The 18,028-nt window shown below is 46.1% G+C and overlaps 1 pseudogene; it reads left to right on the plus strand.

Moving 5' to 3' along the window:
- Nucleotides 1-9,223: 9,223 nt before the first annotated feature.
- The window catches only part of LOC147970776 (putative F-box/FBD/LRR-repeat protein At5g44950), a 159,316-nt pseudogene continuing 150,511 nt past the window's right edge, over nucleotides 9,224-18,028 (plus strand).

An 18,028-nucleotide genomic window follows, 5' to 3' on the forward strand; every position in this document is an offset into this window, starting at 1 on the left:
AGCAAGGACATTGTGGGGTGAAGAAGATTCAACATCTTTCTACAAGTCTTCTGAAGAACTGCCTTTACATGTTCCATCATATTGGGTATCATTGACATCAAGTTTATTAGCCTTTACATTGCTCCGTGAGGTTCTTGTGGATATATCAGTGTGTGCAATTATATCTGACATGCATGGAAGACAACTAGTAGTTAGATTTATGTAATGAGTGCCTGTAGGAGACGACATAAATAGTAGGACTGGGGTTAACTAGCAGCAATAGGTCTCAAAAACTAAAGTGAGAACACAAATGAAAGCTACAGAATATGTATCATTTGTACTCGAGATTAACTAGAAGGCACACAAAAGTATTAAAGAACAACATAGGTAATACTAGAAGTGGTATAATACTATAATCACCAGCCTGTGGGATAGCATTGGCTGATGGATAATATGTATGGAACAATGTTACCTAGAGAACAAGTTTAATAGTTGAACTATGGAACAGTGTTAACTCCTGAACAAGACCCGTAAGAGATCAGCATGAATATAGAGTGAAATGTGATAATCTATTTTCAATGCTTAGATGAATAACAAAGCCATAAATGTTGCACACAAGTAAGATGAGGGTACAACCTATCTGGCCGCCATCCATAGGAGTGAGCATCATGTGCTGACTAGTCGATGGCCCTGCAGTTGTTGTGGATGTCCATGTCGGGCACACGCATTCGATGCAGGGAACTATTGAGTGGGGACTATAGCTCCCTTCTGGTGTATGCTTCCCTTGTTGGAGCAGCTGCGGTGAGTCGGAAGACGGTGTGGCTGAAGATGCAGATAAAGCATAATGTTATGAACGACACATCTCTTTGATATGAAGAAATACACTAAGAGATCAACAACAAGGTACGAGAGTGGTCACACGTCTGTTGACTGAAGACTAAATTGGGGTCACACGATTTTATTTTATTTTGGTATTGTCCGATCTACGCCGGATGGCTTGATGGTTGTCTTGTGCCTCCTGCCTGACACTATTAGGAATCTTCCTCGAAGAGTCAGCGACCAACGGCAGAGCAGCCTGCCTCCGCCGTTTGTGGCCCCAGCCAAAACCCCGCTCCCCGCCCCGCCGCACTGTCGTGGTTGCGCCGCCCTCGGGCCAATCCACAAAGACTCCCCATCATCGAGATCCGGTGGCGGCAGTACCTCCAACCCACACAACTCTAAGGTAGCCATCTAAGCGATGCTTCCACGGTGAACTTGCGGCCCCGCACCCTTACGTTAGACACTAGCCAACCAGCAGCCTAGGAGCTCCGCCGCCTCGAGGGGTGTTGCTTCCCATTGGGAATCAATTGGCCCAGAATAAAAATTCAGACAACTGACGCTTAAATAAAGTGATTTGAGATGAGGGTGTGACCGGCGCGATTGCGGTGGTGACCGGCGGCAGGGAAGCAACGATGTCTCGACGGTAGACGGCTACAGGGAAGCAGCGCCGGTACTCTGGATGGATCCGAAGTTGGAGCAGGTCCGGCGCCGTGAACAATGGCAGGGGTGAATCGGCTCTGGTACGGTTCACGCGGCCGTCGTCGAGGCAGCTCCAGTAGCACGGAGTAAGAGGCACACGGCCTAGTGCACGACGGCAAATAGACAGTGCCTCCGGCATTAGGAAGGAGGGCGCTGTGAAATTGATGTGGTGGGGGCGCCATGGAGGAGGGGCTGAGGTTTCGCGGCTCGGGAGAAGGGAGCTTCCGGGGAGAAGGTGATTTGGCGCCCACGAGGTATGAATGGGGAGGAATTGGGAGGGGAGTGGAACCATGTTTTATGGATGCATTTCTCCGAAATGTGAGGGGGAGTTACAGCTCTACCCCTACCTTTAGGCTTCTCGTCTTGGCTCTGTGTACTGAGGGTCGGGGATAGTAGAGTAACTTTGCTTCTCCCCAAATAGTGGGCGGGAGCGATTTTGGGCGAGGAGGGCGTGTTTTGAAATATAGTGGGCGCGAGCGATTTCGGGCGAGGAGAGCATGTTTTGAAATAGCGGGAGCGAGCTATTTCAGGCGAGGAGAGCGTGTTTTGCCAACCATGGTTTATGAATTATTCGGCACATGTCATTTCAGCCGAGGAGAAGGCACGCTTGGATGAAGTTACGAACCTATCCTCAATGTACAACGGGCCAATTGATGCGTGTCCCACATAGGACGGTAATTTCGCGTCTCCCATTTATTTGCTCGGGCGAATTCCACCGAGCAGAGGATGTTTAATGGTTCGTTCAAATTTTGGGAGAACGAGCATCCACGTCTACCTCACCAAGTCGATTCGAATCAAATTTTGAAATATTAGCTTGCCACTTCTTTTTTAGATGGAGAGATGATGCTCGGGAGTAATGTGTTTTTACATGCTCGTTGCTAGCGATTTACTATATGACAAATAGTTGACCCACTCAAAAACGGGAACCAAACCCAAAATGAAATATCTCAATTCAATGAAATAGCTCGTTCACCAGGTCAAAATAGTGAACTAAATCCAAAATTGAACACCTCAATCGAGTAGCATGTTGTACAATATTATAGTACTCCATGAACATGTTGAAAGTCAAATTAATGAACTTGTTTGATATACGCATATATGCGTTCATGTGTGGATTGTAGACAACATGTTCTCCAATTTAAATATTTGAATGCAAGTTTATATCGAAACATGGTTTATATCACTCTTTGATGCATAAAACGCGACCTCCCCTTCTCCCAGACTCCTGCTCTCTCTCTCTCCCTGATAATCTTCAATTCTGTCGCACGCATCCAACACACAAACCTTGTTGGTCCCTCTCGCTTTCTCTCCATCTCTCTCTCTTTGTGTGTGTGTGTGGGGGGGGTCTTTCTAGTTCGCATGCATATATACTCCATCTATAGGTCTCTCTCGCACACTATATATGATTCTCTAGTCAAAGCTAGATATCTTGGGTGCACTCATCGTATGCACACAAATTCCTTGGCTTGTTGCCTGTTACTCTCTCACACACCACTCTGTCGTCTCAGAGCTCTCCCCCTCTCTCTCAAACTCTCCATCTACCTGGGTCACACATACACATGCATATCTCACTCGCACTCGATAGGCCCATCTAAAACTCTATCTCTCTCCCTCGTTCTCTCTCCATCTCACACGCACACACACACAATCTCATGCCTAGCTAACCAAGTATGATGGTCTCTCACTCAATTGTAGGCAAACGCAGTCCACCCCTATATGTATACGACTAGCTAATCTTAGTCTCCATCACAAAGATGTGCATGGTCTATCTCGATTTCTCTCGGGGCAGCTTTCTATCGCGCATGCACCTCCCTCGATCTCCCACCCATATAGTCCCCTCACGATCTCGAGGGGATCTCTCTATCACAAACATACCCTCTCGCCCTCCCCATGCATCCAGGTTCTCCATGTGTCCCTCTCGACCTTTGTTCCTTGTTGGCCAGACCTCTATTGGACATGTGCTATAGGGGTGTCTCTCTTTGTTGCAAACAATCACACACTAGCTATCTTCATGTATCTCCTCGCCTTGCTTTTCTATCTCGGAGATGCATGCATGAGATGTTCGCCTAAGAAATGAAAAAACACACTATCTCTCTCTAATATATCGTTTGTTGTCACTTTGTCTTTCACACACATACTATTTTTGCACACTTACTCACTCTCCTTCACACGCACTTGATCTCTCTCGACTTAGGAACTCTCCTTGGTCCATAGCATATTGATTTATTGAAAAGTTAAACATCACAAAGTTTGACCATGTACGTGGAGAAAAACAATTACATCTAGAATGACAAACATATACCATTAGATTCACCATGAGATGTAGTTTCGTATGATGTATCTTTGGTATTGTAGATATAAATAACATTTGCGTAAACCTGATCAAAGTTTCCAAAGTTTGACTTCTAAAAAATTTACATGAACTGCATTGTCGAGCAGATGGAATATCTCTTTCCCCCTCTCAGCTATCTGCCGCACCACTCAGCCTTATCGGGGCTCCTCAATCTCTCTCAAACTTTATATCTCCCTAGTTCACACATACACATGTCTCGCTCGCACTGTACATATAGACCCATCCACACTCTTCGCCCTTGTTCTCTCTCTATGTGACACGCACCCCCCTAATAAGTACCATAATCCCTCACTCCATCATAGGCGCAAGCACTCCCCCCCTAAGTATGATTATCTCTCACTAGCCATCAGGAACACACATATTGTCTCCTTCCATCCATACGTCTATCTCGATATCTCTCGGGGTATCTTCTATCGCGCACACACCTTGTCACTCGATCTCCCACCCATGTAGTCCCATCACGATCTCCAGGGGATCTCTCTATGACAAACATACACTCTCTCCTCCCCATGTCTGCATTTTCGCCGTACGTCTCTCTCGACCTCTCTCCCTTGTTTGTCAGACCACTCCTGGCCACGTGCTAGGGGTCTTGCTCTCTCGGTTGCAAACAACCACACACTATCTCCTCACCTTGCTTCTGTTGTCGAAGATGCATGTGTGATATGTTTGCATAAGACACACACTTTTTTTCTTGACTTTTATCGAGTGTTGTCCATGTCTCTTTCACACACGCACACACACTTTTTTCACTCACACTTTCTATTTCTCTATTTCTCTCTAGTTAGGGACTCTCTCACGTCCATAAGCATATGGATGTTTTGAAAATGAAAAGTTTGACCAGGTATATGTGGAGAAAAACATTTAAGTCTAGAACGATCATTAGATTCATCACAACATGTACTTACTTCATACTATCATTTATCTTTGGTATTGTAGATCTAAGTAATTTCTTTATAAACTTGGTAAAAGTTTCAAAAGTTTGACTTTTAAAAAAATGTTGGAACTACATTATCGAACGGAGGGAGTAGCTCTTTCTCTCTCTCTCTCTCTCTGCTATCTCTCATGGGCCTCCACTCTCACTCGAACACTCTATACTGACGGATTATACGCTCACTGTGTCAGCGTATAACTCCATATATTGTTTAGTTGACTGGTCAACCAGTCCACATGCTGCTTGTCAGCTCGTGTTCTGTATCTTCGTCTGCTGGCCCATGTGGCAGTGGGTGAAAATAAGTAAACTAGAGGCCCATCTGACACACGGTGAAGTAAACAAAGTTGAAACCACTCGGGGTAGCACCCCACATGCTAGTATATTGAGGGCGCATTGAGGACACAATTCTTCCGCGTGAAGGGCGCACTCACGCACAATTCACCACTGCGCGGCGGCATGCACAGAAGGAAGCACTCGCGCACACTCCGCACAGAACACACACCAGCACACCTATACACAGGCGTCGCCACCGTTTGAGATGGATGGCGAGGCAGCCAACAAGCGGACGCGGCTCGAGCCAAAACCGCATCTAGCGAGCCTGGACTTCATCAGCAGCCTCCCCGATGACATGTTGCTCGTCATCATCGGCCTACTCCCCCACCAAATCTGCCGTGCGGGCCGCCCTGCTCTCCTGGTGGTGGCGCCCCCTCTAGCGCCGCATCCCCCTCAACCTCACTGTTGACAGGTGCCTCTATGATGGGGATTGCAAATGCATGGCCGCATTCTCCAAGATCCTTTCATCGCACCCTAGGCCAGCTAGACGCTTTGACATCTGCATGTTCAGTACCAACTGCAAGGTCCAACCCAAGTTCGACAAGTGGTTCTTATCCCCTGCCCTAGATCAGCTCGAGGAGCTCAGCTTTGAAGCTGGACGATGTCGCTCTCTGTCGCCGTCCGCGCTCCGCCTCGCGCCAACGCTGCGCCGCACCAGCTTCAGCTCCTGCTATCTTCCCCAGGTTAATGTCGCGCCCGCCCTTCTTCTCCCTCAACTCAAGCAGCTTGACCTCTTCGACATTGTCATCTCGAAGAAGTCTATGGAGCACCTGCTCCGCAGCTGTACTGCGCTCCAGTACCTTTGTCTTGAGCAGATCCACGGGTTCATTAGCCTCCACATCGCCTCGACGAATCCCCGATGGATTTATGTGTCTTGTTGGCCCTGCAACAAGACATCAATTGGGAAGATATCACTCCAGCTATTCCATGTTATGGTCATTGAGAATGCGCCTTTCCTTGAGAGATTGCTTTTATCAAATCTAGAAGGTCCAACAAAAATCAGGGTCATTGACGCGCCGAAATTGACAGCGTTTGTGCACTCGTCTACCAAATTCTCCAAACTCTTTATTGGATCCGTAATCGTTCAGGTACAGCACTCATCTTCTTCTCCGTCTTCTTGAAATTCACATTTTTAAATTTCTTCTTGATGTATTTACGACCGTCTTCCAGAAAATGATTCCCACAAGCTTGACCCAGTCTATGCGCACAGTGAAGATGTTGGCAATAAAATCTATCAGCCCCAATCTAGATCAAGTTGTTGGATTCCTTACATGCTTTCCGTGCACGGAGAAGCTACTCATCGAGGTGAAACTTCTTTCCTTTTAGTAAACGGTAATCACAACATTGCTCAATTTTTTCGTAATCTTCCCAAATTACGATGACAAGTGTAGTCTTCAAAACTGCATCTACGCACTGCACCGAAAGAAATGTTTTTAGTATTTTTTCTCACGTTATCACCTGCATCTTTTTTTGTTGTACTACTATAGTAGCCTAGGCTAGTCATAGTGGAAAGTAACTTAGACTACTCCAGTAACTCTATGGTTACGCTAAGAGCAAGTACTACCTCCGTCCTAGTTTACTCTTCCTATTTTGTAGTATCAAAATTTGACCATAGATTTAACTGACAAAATGTTAATGCATGTCACTAAGAACTATATCGTTGGATTCGTATTTGAACATAATTTCAAATGGTGTAATTTTTAGTGACATGCATTGGCATTTTCTTACGTAAATCTATGGTCAAAATATTATACTAAATAAGAGGTAGTACAAAAGTGGGCTATAACGGCCCTCCACTATGTAGGCTAAAACACGTGCCAAATTCACTTGTGATGCATTTGGCATCGATGCCCCTCCATTGCTCACCAAGTGCCCCAATCTGGATCACCTACTTTCCTCCGGTGCCAAATTAACTCACGCAATGAAAAAACACTTGCGTGGGAGATAGAGAGAGGACCGAGGCAATAAAAAACACTTGTTTGGGAGAGTGAGAGGCTGGTGTAGTTGGTTTGATTGATTTGTTTATACATGTGGGTCTGTGTGCACAGCGGTGCCAACTCTCTCACATCGCGAGAGCAGTGCCAAAATCTTTTGATTTGACATCGATGCGTATTATGTGGCATACTTTTGTGAAATATAGCATCGGCCACATAGTGGAATGCAACAAATTCCCAAGCTCTTCACGTACTCCTAGGTAAATGAGAAGAAAGAGAAAGACAGAGAGAGTGAAAAAATATCACTAGCCAGCCAACCCTATCGTATGAGCAAATGATATTGGTACCTCTTGATGACACAGCAATCTTATACAACCAGCTTCTCTAATATGTTCTCTTCTTTTGCAGATAAAAAAAGACCCGAAAGTGAAAAATGTGCTGCACTATAACAATCTCATCGAATGCCTTGATGTCCATCTTAGAAAAATTGATTTGATCGACTACCGAGGCAACACATCAGAGATTAAATTGGACAGGTTCTTTGTTTTGGAGGCAAGTGTGCTCAAGGTAATGAGGTTTGGCATTCTCTGGTGCAACAATGAATGGCGGGCTGATCACCGCAAGCGTCTAAGCCTAAATGACAAAGTCTCCACAGAAGCTGAATTTGTTTTTGAAACATCAAGTGGCCAGAGACTCAAAAACTTATTTTCCCATTAGTGACTTGTCAGGGGGTGGATTTTAGTTTGTATGATAATGTTGCATCCACCTAAAGTAACGAAAGTTCTTACGTAAACTTCCTAGTAATTCCCTCTTCATAGGTGCAGCATTACTCCTAACATTTGTAATAACAGTTTGAAACTTGTAATATTGCCATGTCCTATTCCTGCGTCTTCAAAATCCTGCGAATCAAACAGCTCCTGAGTTGGTGATGACGTTGTGCCTGCCATCTTTTACCAATAGCCGTTGGGTCTAGATCTGACGCATACAAACCAAAGTTCTCCAGTTTTGCAAAAAGATGCCCGCATTTGTTCCCTATTTACAAACAACTCCTTGTCTCTCACAATCAGCCTTATCTCCTCCCCACCACATCTAGAAGGCCATGGAAAAATCTGGCGCGATGGCCGCTGTCGGCGCCATCCACCCCCCCCCAATCTTGGTGTTCCGTGCAATGCACGGGCATCTATGCACAGGAAATTATGTCGAACACGGCTAGTTGTAAGCAGGCTAGGTCTACATCCATGATGATAGTGACTGCAGACGGTGAGGCTGACTATGGTATGCCGAACACGACGCCTATACTCAGGTGTCATCTCCGGCGTAGGCTCTTGTCACTTCAATGTGAGGAGCAGCACGTAATAATTTGACCAACGGGTAGTAAAGTGCTACTACATTGGTAGTACTACTACTAGTACTAGCACCACCGTCTGGATTTAGTAGTACTACCACGTCCATCTGGATTTAGTGTTTGACTAGCAATATCTACTAATGCATGTCACAAAAAATGTACTACTCCCTCTGTAAATAAACACATGGTTTATTGTTCTATTCCTATCGGCGAGATAACTTAATGTCTTTTTGCTACTTAATAGGATTACATGCAATGAACTAACCACCGCATGTGATGTTTGGTAGTCTCAAGTCATTGAAAGCATGCACGGCCCACATCTATCATTGGTTGATATGTCATGAAATAAGAAACGATGAGGGAGTTAATGTACCATGCCTAAGTGTTTTGGGATTATTTGGTTTTCATAAGGTGACTTACACAACATTCTTGGTTACATGCATTAACATTTTATTAGAGGTCCGGCGACTAGAGGTCCAATAAACCAGTAAAGATCAAAGTTCTCTCATTTGGCCCCAACTAGAGGTCCGACGAGATGAATATAATGCACCGGCACGGAGGGGGACACAGCTTCATTGACTTACTACACATGCCTTTGGGTGTATGACATGTGGGCCCAACGGGTGGATGGCCAACCTATCATACAGCTAAAGGCAGGTGGAGTAGAGGGGCGAGGAGTAGATGGCCAACACGCACGTGAATTCAATGCAGTCTCCACTTCTCATATAAAGGCTCCCGCTAGTCCAATCTATGAAATCCTATGCACCTACGCACCCAAGGGCAGGAGTGATCACTCCAATCGCAAGATCAGTTGACTAGAAGCTAGACCCATGGAGGCGATGAGCGCAAGCATCAGCCGGCTGTGTCAGATGGTCCACGATGCCGGCCTGCAGCCCGGCACCAAGGAACGTCTCCAGGTAGTGCTTGAGGCCGCCAGGGCGAGGAGCCGCTTGGATGACAGCTTCGTCTCCTTGTTCGACAAGGTCCTTGTCGGCTTCCTCGAAAAGTTCACCGTCGTCAAGAAGCTCGCGGACGACCTTGACGTACGCCTCCAGCCCATGAGCCTAGGCTCTGCGATGCCTGCCACCCTCAATGTTCTCTATGGTGACAACCTCTTCGATGCACTGGTGGCCCTGCGACTGCCCGTCGTCGCGCTGGAGAATGTCCACCTTGAGGTCGCGCTCACCGTGCAGCGCCTGGTGCAGCAAGACACCATCGACATAATCACCCACGTCTACGCGCAAATCGTCCACAAGGACTACTACATGAAAGAGGAGGACGATAGGACGCTGGCCTTCTTGGACCACAGGGCAACCTTGGACGGCATTGTTCAGAAGCACGTTGAGCTTGCCGCCAACGCCACTGCTCCTCACACGTCGGTTGGTGACCCGGTGCACTAGCGTGTGAGGATGTCGTTGATGGATCCATATGTATCTTTATCTTTCCGTCAAATCCATGTAGTAGTATATGGTACTACTAGTAATTATCTTACCTTTCGCATCAACTTCATAATTTTCGTACGTACTCCATGCATGAACTGTGCCAGAACCAAACTTCTCATTACTCTAGGGAAAATCGTTATTTCTATCTATCAGTTGCGCCATGGAGCAGAACCAAATTTTACAAGTTACAAGTTCAAAAGGAAAAGCCTGTCGTGTTCGCGTCGCACCCCTGCACGGTTGGTCCGGCACGCCGCTCAAGGGGGAATGCGTGCTGTGTTGCATTTTCACTTACAATTGGGACCACAATTGAGCAAACTGACTATCGGCAAACCCCCACCCCGCCCACCGTGCGATGGCTGAGAAAATAGGAGGGAGAAGAGATGGATGTAGCATGGACTCCAAGAAAATTGGTGTCGGATGGGACTCGTGTGGGTGGCGTGTGCCGTATTGCTAGACATGAATGCTAGTTATGGCCCATGCCACCCCACTATACCGAGGTGCTGTTTACGGAGAATAAATTTCCTGGAGTCCGTGCTCAGCCCTCCTCTATCTCTCTTCTCAGCCAGCCAGCAAACGTGCGGAGCCCATCGTCTGTTTGCTGATATGCGGTCCCACATGTCAGTGAAAACGCAAGAGGACCCACTGAACCTGCACATCTTTCACCTCGACGAGCTGGTGATGAAAAACAAATCCAATAAAGATCTTCGGTGGCCGCTTTTGGAGTTACTCAAGAGTAGTAAGATTCTATTTACAATTTAACCCAAGATGCACATCACGTGGCTTCAACTACCACTTTATTTTCTTGCATGACACGACCTGGATGTTGGATGTCCCATGTGTCGGCAAAAGGAGGAAGAACTCGACCAAATCTTCAGTTGTGCTCTCGGATTAGACTAGTTGTGCTAACTTAAAATTTTATAGTGTAGAATGGATGCAAGTTTTGGTATTGGGAAGGAGAGTACAACGATATATTGATAGAGCGCAATTTAGTAGATGTTCTAGCACTTTTAGCTAGCATAGAGGCTAGAGATGAGACTAGTGCACTTGTTGATAGAATAGAGGCTAGACACGTCTACTTCTTTATGCTTGAAGAAGAAGGAAGCATGCAAGATCGAGCCTCCGCAGATCAACAGTGAATGCATCAAGAAGGCACTAGTCCAACTTATAGGAGCAGTTATGGAAGTTGGATATCTTCTAAAATGTATTCTTTTGGTTCTTTTTTTCTTTGGTCTTGCTTTTCTAGTCAAAATTTTGGTGATGTATTTCCATGTACCAAAAAATCAATGATAAAAAAGATATGTGTTTGCAAATAAAAATGTACGCGACCGGGATGCGTCCGCGCATTCGGTGCACGGCCACCGCATCCGAGAAATGGCCCGGACGCGACCCCATTGCCCTACCCAAACGGACAGAATCCGGGAAAAACGGAGGTCCGTTTGGGGTCGTGCGTTGGAGTTGGCCCTACAAGTGAGACCGCAGTTGAGGAAACCACCTATCGGCAAACCCCCACCTCGCCCGCCGCGCGATGGCTGAGTTAGAGAAACGACGAGGTTGAAGAGATTGTTGTAGCACAGACTCCAAGAAATATGGTGTCAAATGGAAGTCGTGCTGGTGGTGTGTGCTGTACTCCTGGATGTGAATGCTTGTTCTGGCCCGTGCCACCCTACTACTCCTACTACTATACTTATAGTAGTAGTAGTATCGAGGATTCGAGGTGATGGTTACGTACAGCGAACACATTAACATATGGCCCACCTCACACTGTGGCCAAATTTCCTGCAGTCTGTGTGTTCTTTGTGAAGATGGGTGGCTAGTTTCAAGTTTAAATCTTTGTTGTATTACGTACGTAGATGTAGAGATAGTGTAGCATGTGAAGCTAGTATAGATAGTGTACTATTGTTGATTGGCCTCATCCGATAACCTGTTGCAATGGACGTACAATTGTGTATTTGGAAAATATATTTTTGCCTCATCGCAGCACCCACTCAGAGAAGCGACTCGAAAGCCATTCATAAATTTAGTATGTTTATCACAGGCATATCATTTTATTACATACAACAGGTCATCAACCCACAACGACAACGAGGATACATTATAAATACTAAAGTTTTCATCACACAACAAATAACAAGAAATGAAATGAACTTCAACTCAACCAATCCTCGGCGTTGGAAACGCTTGCTTTGAACCACATGCGATTCTCTGGGAAGAGCCAGCTACTATCAATCTCGAGACCAACGCAGGACTAATCATCCAGGATGAAGCGGCCTACTATATCAGGACAAGGGTAGGGAACCACCACAATGTCCGACGTATTGATACAGTTACTTCTCATAAATGGTAGTAGCATTGTGTCAATAGCAGTTGGATCGCCTTTCACCATCATTGGATAGTTTTGTCCAAGGAAGAGCGAGTTTTCTCCAAGACTATCAATACTGTAACAGGGAGAAGCTGTTGGCGCTAGCACACTAGTATCCATCCCGAATACCATGCAACGCGTGTTGGAATAGGTTCGGAGAGTGCGATCATGGGAGACAACACCTGCTCCCTCAGTAGTAACATCAGCAGTGGGCTGTATAAAGACAAGAAGGGGTGATCCATCGGAATTAATTGCCAGTCTCCAGAGAGCATATGGGCCCTGCTCGTCCTCATGCTCGTGATCATCACCATCGTAAACTCCCCCTTGGTTATAAAAATTTGCAATTATAGGTGGTGGAATGTTCAAAGGACCTTGGAAACACAAGAAGAAGGTTAATTAGTAGAGAAGGGAAATTTGCTAACTCACATGCATGTGGATGAAACAATTATAATTACGGTGGAAGACAAACGTACCGAAACTACGAGGATCCCATGCAAAAACAGTGCCACGAGTGGTGGCAGCAAACACAAGACCCTCGTATTGAATTGCATCATAGTACACATACGTGTATAGAAACTGATTGTTGAGCAATACCCGTCTAGTCGAACCACGAAGGATGGCAACAAGCTTGTCGAAGATAGCAACAACTTGATAGTTCTTGTAATTCCAAGAGCGGTTGGGAACTCGACAAATTGCTATTTTCCATAGACCACAGTCACCATGATCGTATTTGAACGTACGTAGATCATCTGTGTGCTCAACCTCAGGGCACTCAGAGATTTTTGGAAGTGGAATCCGCTGACGGGTGTACACATTCACAAGTTCCCACTCGCAATTGTACCCAATATAAACAACCCAATCTCCATTTGTGCCAGCCCAGGCCTTACCCTGAAGCGATGGCATCTTGACATCACACGTATCGTTATCAAGCGGCATCAACTTGCACAAGGCGAGGCCTCCGTCGTCCGCGCCCATGTGAACAGGCTTATATTGAAGAAGATAGGGGAGATCAAACCACTCCTGGTCCCTTGGGTTCCTTGTAATGATGTTATTAGTTGAGTCGAGAATGGGCTTGAACGAACATGCCATGCTAGCCGAGGTGATGACGTCGCACCGATCAATGAGTTCCCCCACCACGTCATCTTTCAGATCGGGGCAAGATTAACGGGGTCGTTTCTGGCTTGTTCCCTCCATGGAGAAGACGATCGAACAATGGCAGAAGGAAGGGTGAAGGCAAATGGAGGACGGAGGAAGAGCGTGCGAAAGCGGTTCCAAATCGAGAGGTAAAGGCGAAGAGTCGATGGACGGTTGCCATTTTGCCACGGTACACAAAGAGGCACCCCGGCCTACACGTCCTTTCAGAAATTGTACAAAAGGACCCACCATCGTCTCACTGACATGTTGGAATGGGACCACATGTCAACGAAACATGTTGTGTAATTTCTCATGCAAAATGCGATCTGGCCATGTGGCCCGACGTGCCGCATTAGTTACCGACCTTTATTTTTTAACATACAATCTGAGTGGATAGCTCATGTGGTCATCACACGTGAGCGGATATATAGGTGTGCATGCGACAACAATCGAATTGCTAAAATAGTTGTTCTCAAAAAAAGAGTTGATCCAATGTTTGGTTTTGTTTGGCTTTTCCAACTATGACCATTGGATAGAGTGAATCAATGGCTTATGTTCAAAGTTATTCTCATACTATATAATGGAATAGGAACATGGAGAGATTTGGTTGATTTTGTATCGCTGAATAATATAAAATATTATGAGTGCGGACGCTCCACCCCGAGGTTTGTTGCTCCTTCTCGGTCGTCGGGAATCTCTATGTTCTTGCACTCTTTCGTCTACGACATGAGCTTTGTTCATCCTTTTGCTGACACGCGGGACATCTATATGCCTCCATTTTACAAAATCATACTATATGCCTCCATGACACGCGGGACATCTAGCACCAAGGTGGCGTGTCATGCAAGAAAATGGAGATATGCAGTGCGTAAGTGAGTCGTGCACTTCGATGGCACCTAGTACTACTATGCAATATTTTTTGTCCTCGATGGCACGTCAATAGTGCACGTACTCAATGACAGAGCATAGGATGGTAGCCATGGACATGGTCGGCCCTTTTTGAAGAGAGTACTAATAAATAACTTTGATGTGTCCCGTCAACTCGCAGAACGACAAGAATCTTGCTTACTACGCCTTCTCCCTCGCCAACGCATGCGAGGTGGCTCGTAGCACAAGGATAAACTTTTGCTTACAAGCGCTCGAGGTGCGGCAGTTCATTTGGTGTCAGATTGCCGGAAGTACTAATGTAGTACCATCATTATTGTTCGACTTTCGGAAGAGGAGAAGAGACAAGCGCAAGGTCACCTACTAACCTAGTACAGTACTACTATAGCCAAAGCTGGTCCACCTTTTTAGAGCATGGTTAATTAATATAGGTGGCTCTTGCAGCGGCACATCATTTAGAGCAAGTACTCTCTTCGTAGGAACAGAGGAAGTGAAACAAAAGTTGGAGTGGATGCTAGATTGCCAATTGAAACATGATTACATAGGAAAAAATCCTATAGCATTCTATCCTATGGATCAAACGACCAATGTAGGAAAATTATGAGGGGGGTCTCTCCAACAGTGTTCCTCGGCTCGCACCTAGAATCACAGTGGTCGAACTTGGAGTCATTCATCTGGTACACGTGGCATCTCAGATCTGGACACAAGGTGACGTGACCTCTCACTTCCTCCGCCATTTGAAGTGGCATGTCGGTGGAGGGCTAGCATACTCCAATATTAGATTGGCTCTATGTGATGTGGCAACTTCATATACTAACCGGATGCTGGCTATACTACTACGATACTCACACTCCAAGAAGTGACTCGAAAACAGTTCATAATATGAGTCTATGACATGCATTTGCAAATGTACCATTCATTACATACAACAAGTCATCAACGCACAACAACAACAAGGATACATGTTGGATTATAGATTATTTCCAACAAAACATTCTAGTAAATACTGAAGTTTTCATCACACAACAAATAACAAGCAATGAAATGAACTTCAACTCAACCAATCCTCGGTGTTGGAAACGCTTGCTTTGAACCATAGGTGCTCTGGGAAGGGCCAGCTATTGTCAATATCGAGAGCAACACAGGACTGATCATCCAGGCTGAAGCGGCTTATATCAGGACCAGGGTAGGGAACCACCGCAATGTCTGAGGTATAGATACAGTTGCTTCTCATAAATGGTAGTAACGTTGTGTCAACAGTAGCTGGATCGCCTTTCACCATCATTGGATAGTTTTGTCCAAGGAAGAGCGAGTTTTCTCCAAGACTATCAATACTCTACCAGGTGGAAGGTGTTGGTGCTACCACACTAGTATCCATCCCGAATACCCTGCAACGGGTGTTGGAATAGGTCCGAAGAAGGTGACCATGGGAGAGAACACCTTCTACCTCAGTAGTAATAATCATAGTGCACTGTATACAGACAAGAAGAGGTGATCCATCGGAATTAGTTGCTAGGCGCCACTGAGTATATAAGTTCTGCTCGTCCTCATGCTCGTGATCATCACCATCGTCATCTCCCCCTTGGTTATAAAAAATTTCAATTATAGGTGGTGGAATGTTCAAAGGACCTTGGAAACACAAGAAGAAGGTTAATTAGTAAAGGGAAACTTGCTAACCCGCATGCAAGTGGATGAAACAATTATAATTACGATGGAAGACAAACGTACCGAAACTACGAGGATCCCATGCGAAAACAGTGCCACGAGTGGTGGCAGCAAACACAAGACCCTCGTATTGAATTGCATCACGGTATACATCCGTGTATAGAAACTGATTGTTGAGCAATATCCATCCAGTCGAACCACAAAGGACGGCAACAAGCTTGTCGAAGATAGCAACAACTTGATAGTTCTTGTAATTCCAAGAGCGGTTGGGAACTCGACAAATTGCTATCTTCCATAGACCACAATCACCATGATCGTATTTGAACATACGTAGATCATTTGTGTGCTCAACCTCAGGGCACTCGGAGATTTTTGGAAGTGGAATCCGCTGACGAGTGTACACATTCACAAGTTCCCACTCGCAATTGTACCCAATATAAACAACCCAATCTCCATTTGCGCCAGCCCAGGCCTTACCCTGAAGTGATGGCATTTTGACATCACACGTAACATTATCAAGCAGCATCAACTTGCACAAGGCGAGGCCTCCGTCCTCCGCGCCCATGCGAACAGGCTTATAGCGAAGAAGATAGGGAAGATCAAACCGCTCCTGGACCCTTGGGTTCCTTGTAATGATGTTATTAGTTAAGTCGAGAATGGGCTTGAATGAACTTTCCATGCTAGCCGAGGTGATGACGTTGCACCGATCAATGAGTTCCCCCACCACGTCATCTTTCAGATCGGGGCAAGAATAATGGGGTCGTTTCTGGCTTGTTCCCTCCATGGAGAATACGATCAAACAATGGCAGAAGGAAGGGTGAAGGAAAATGGAGGAGGGAGGAAGAGTGTGCGACCGCAGTTCCAAATCGAGAGGGAAAGGCGAAGAGTCGGTGGACGGTTGCCAGTTTGCCATGGTACACGAAGAGGCACCCCGTCCTACATGTCCTTTTGGAAATTGTACAAAAGGACTCGCCGTCATCTCACTGACATGTTGGAACGGGACCACATGTCAACGAAACATGGTGTGTAATTTCTCGTTCAAAATGCATTCTCGCTGCATTGGCCCGAGGTGCCGCATTAGTTATCGACCTTTCTTTTTTAATGGCGCGCCGTTCAGTTTTGAAGCATGACTAACTGGTAATGTTTGCAGAGAAAATATAAACACTAAGTCGATCGGTTTGTTGTACTCACATAGGAAAAAGGTGGCAAACTAGTTCTCACACTATCACCCTCTCTCCAGATGCCCACTTGCTTCTCACACTATCACCCTCTCTCCAGACCTAAAAAGGACGGCCTCTCTCCCTCCTCACCGGTGGTCACATATCCGCCGGGGAAGAAAAGGACGTGCAGCGTTGACGCACTCCTCGTCGGCGAGCGAGGTCACGCACTGACGACAAGGCCGTCCTCTCAGACCTAGCGCCCGCGCGGGATGGCCTCTGTCCCCAAGATCACCGTCGTTGTGCGTGCGGAGGACGACGACCACGAGCGAAGCCACTTCCCGCCGACCCTCAGGTATGCTACCTATTTTCGAACCATACCCTTGTTCTATTGCCCCATCTTCCACGTCACTGCATGTGGATCTTTTTCCACTCCACCATCTTCCCAATTTCCTATCCTCTGCTCTGCTGGTCACGCAGACGAAAACCTTAATTTGCACTATTAAAGGAAAACCCTACTTCATGCAGACTAATCCATGTCTGGGTTGAATAAGGAAAGGAAGGGAGACTATATTGTCCAAGAGAGTAGGCATCGAACCCGCATCTAGGTTGAAAAGGGGGAAATCAGTAGCTAAGGAACGAGTCTCGTGTCTCTTGGTTGAAGAAGGGTAGAAAGGCATGACAACGCAATAGAGAATGACCAGGTCGATCGGTTTGTTGTACTCACATAGGAAAAAGGTGGCTAAAGAGAACAAAAAATGGGACGTAATCCACATATGCTGCCTGGATATTTGTTGCTCTGGGCAACCATACCTCCCTCACCACTCTATGCATCCATGGAGGTACATCGTACTGGTGCGCCCACTATCAGAATGGGTCTCCCATGCTCTTATTGCCACTTTTTTGCTGTTAGTATAATGCCAGCGGTAAAGTCAACCAATGCTACTGCTAAAGTGATGCACATTTAACTAATGCCGCACTCAGTTTAATGGC

The sequence above is a fragment of the Triticum urartu genome, chromosome 5A (genome assembly GCF_056163025.1).
Source record: "Triticum urartu cultivar PI428250 chromosome 5A, HENAU_Tu73, whole genome shotgun sequence".
In the NCBI taxonomy this organism is placed as follows: Eukaryota; Viridiplantae; Streptophyta; class Magnoliopsida; order Poales; family Poaceae; genus Triticum; species Triticum urartu.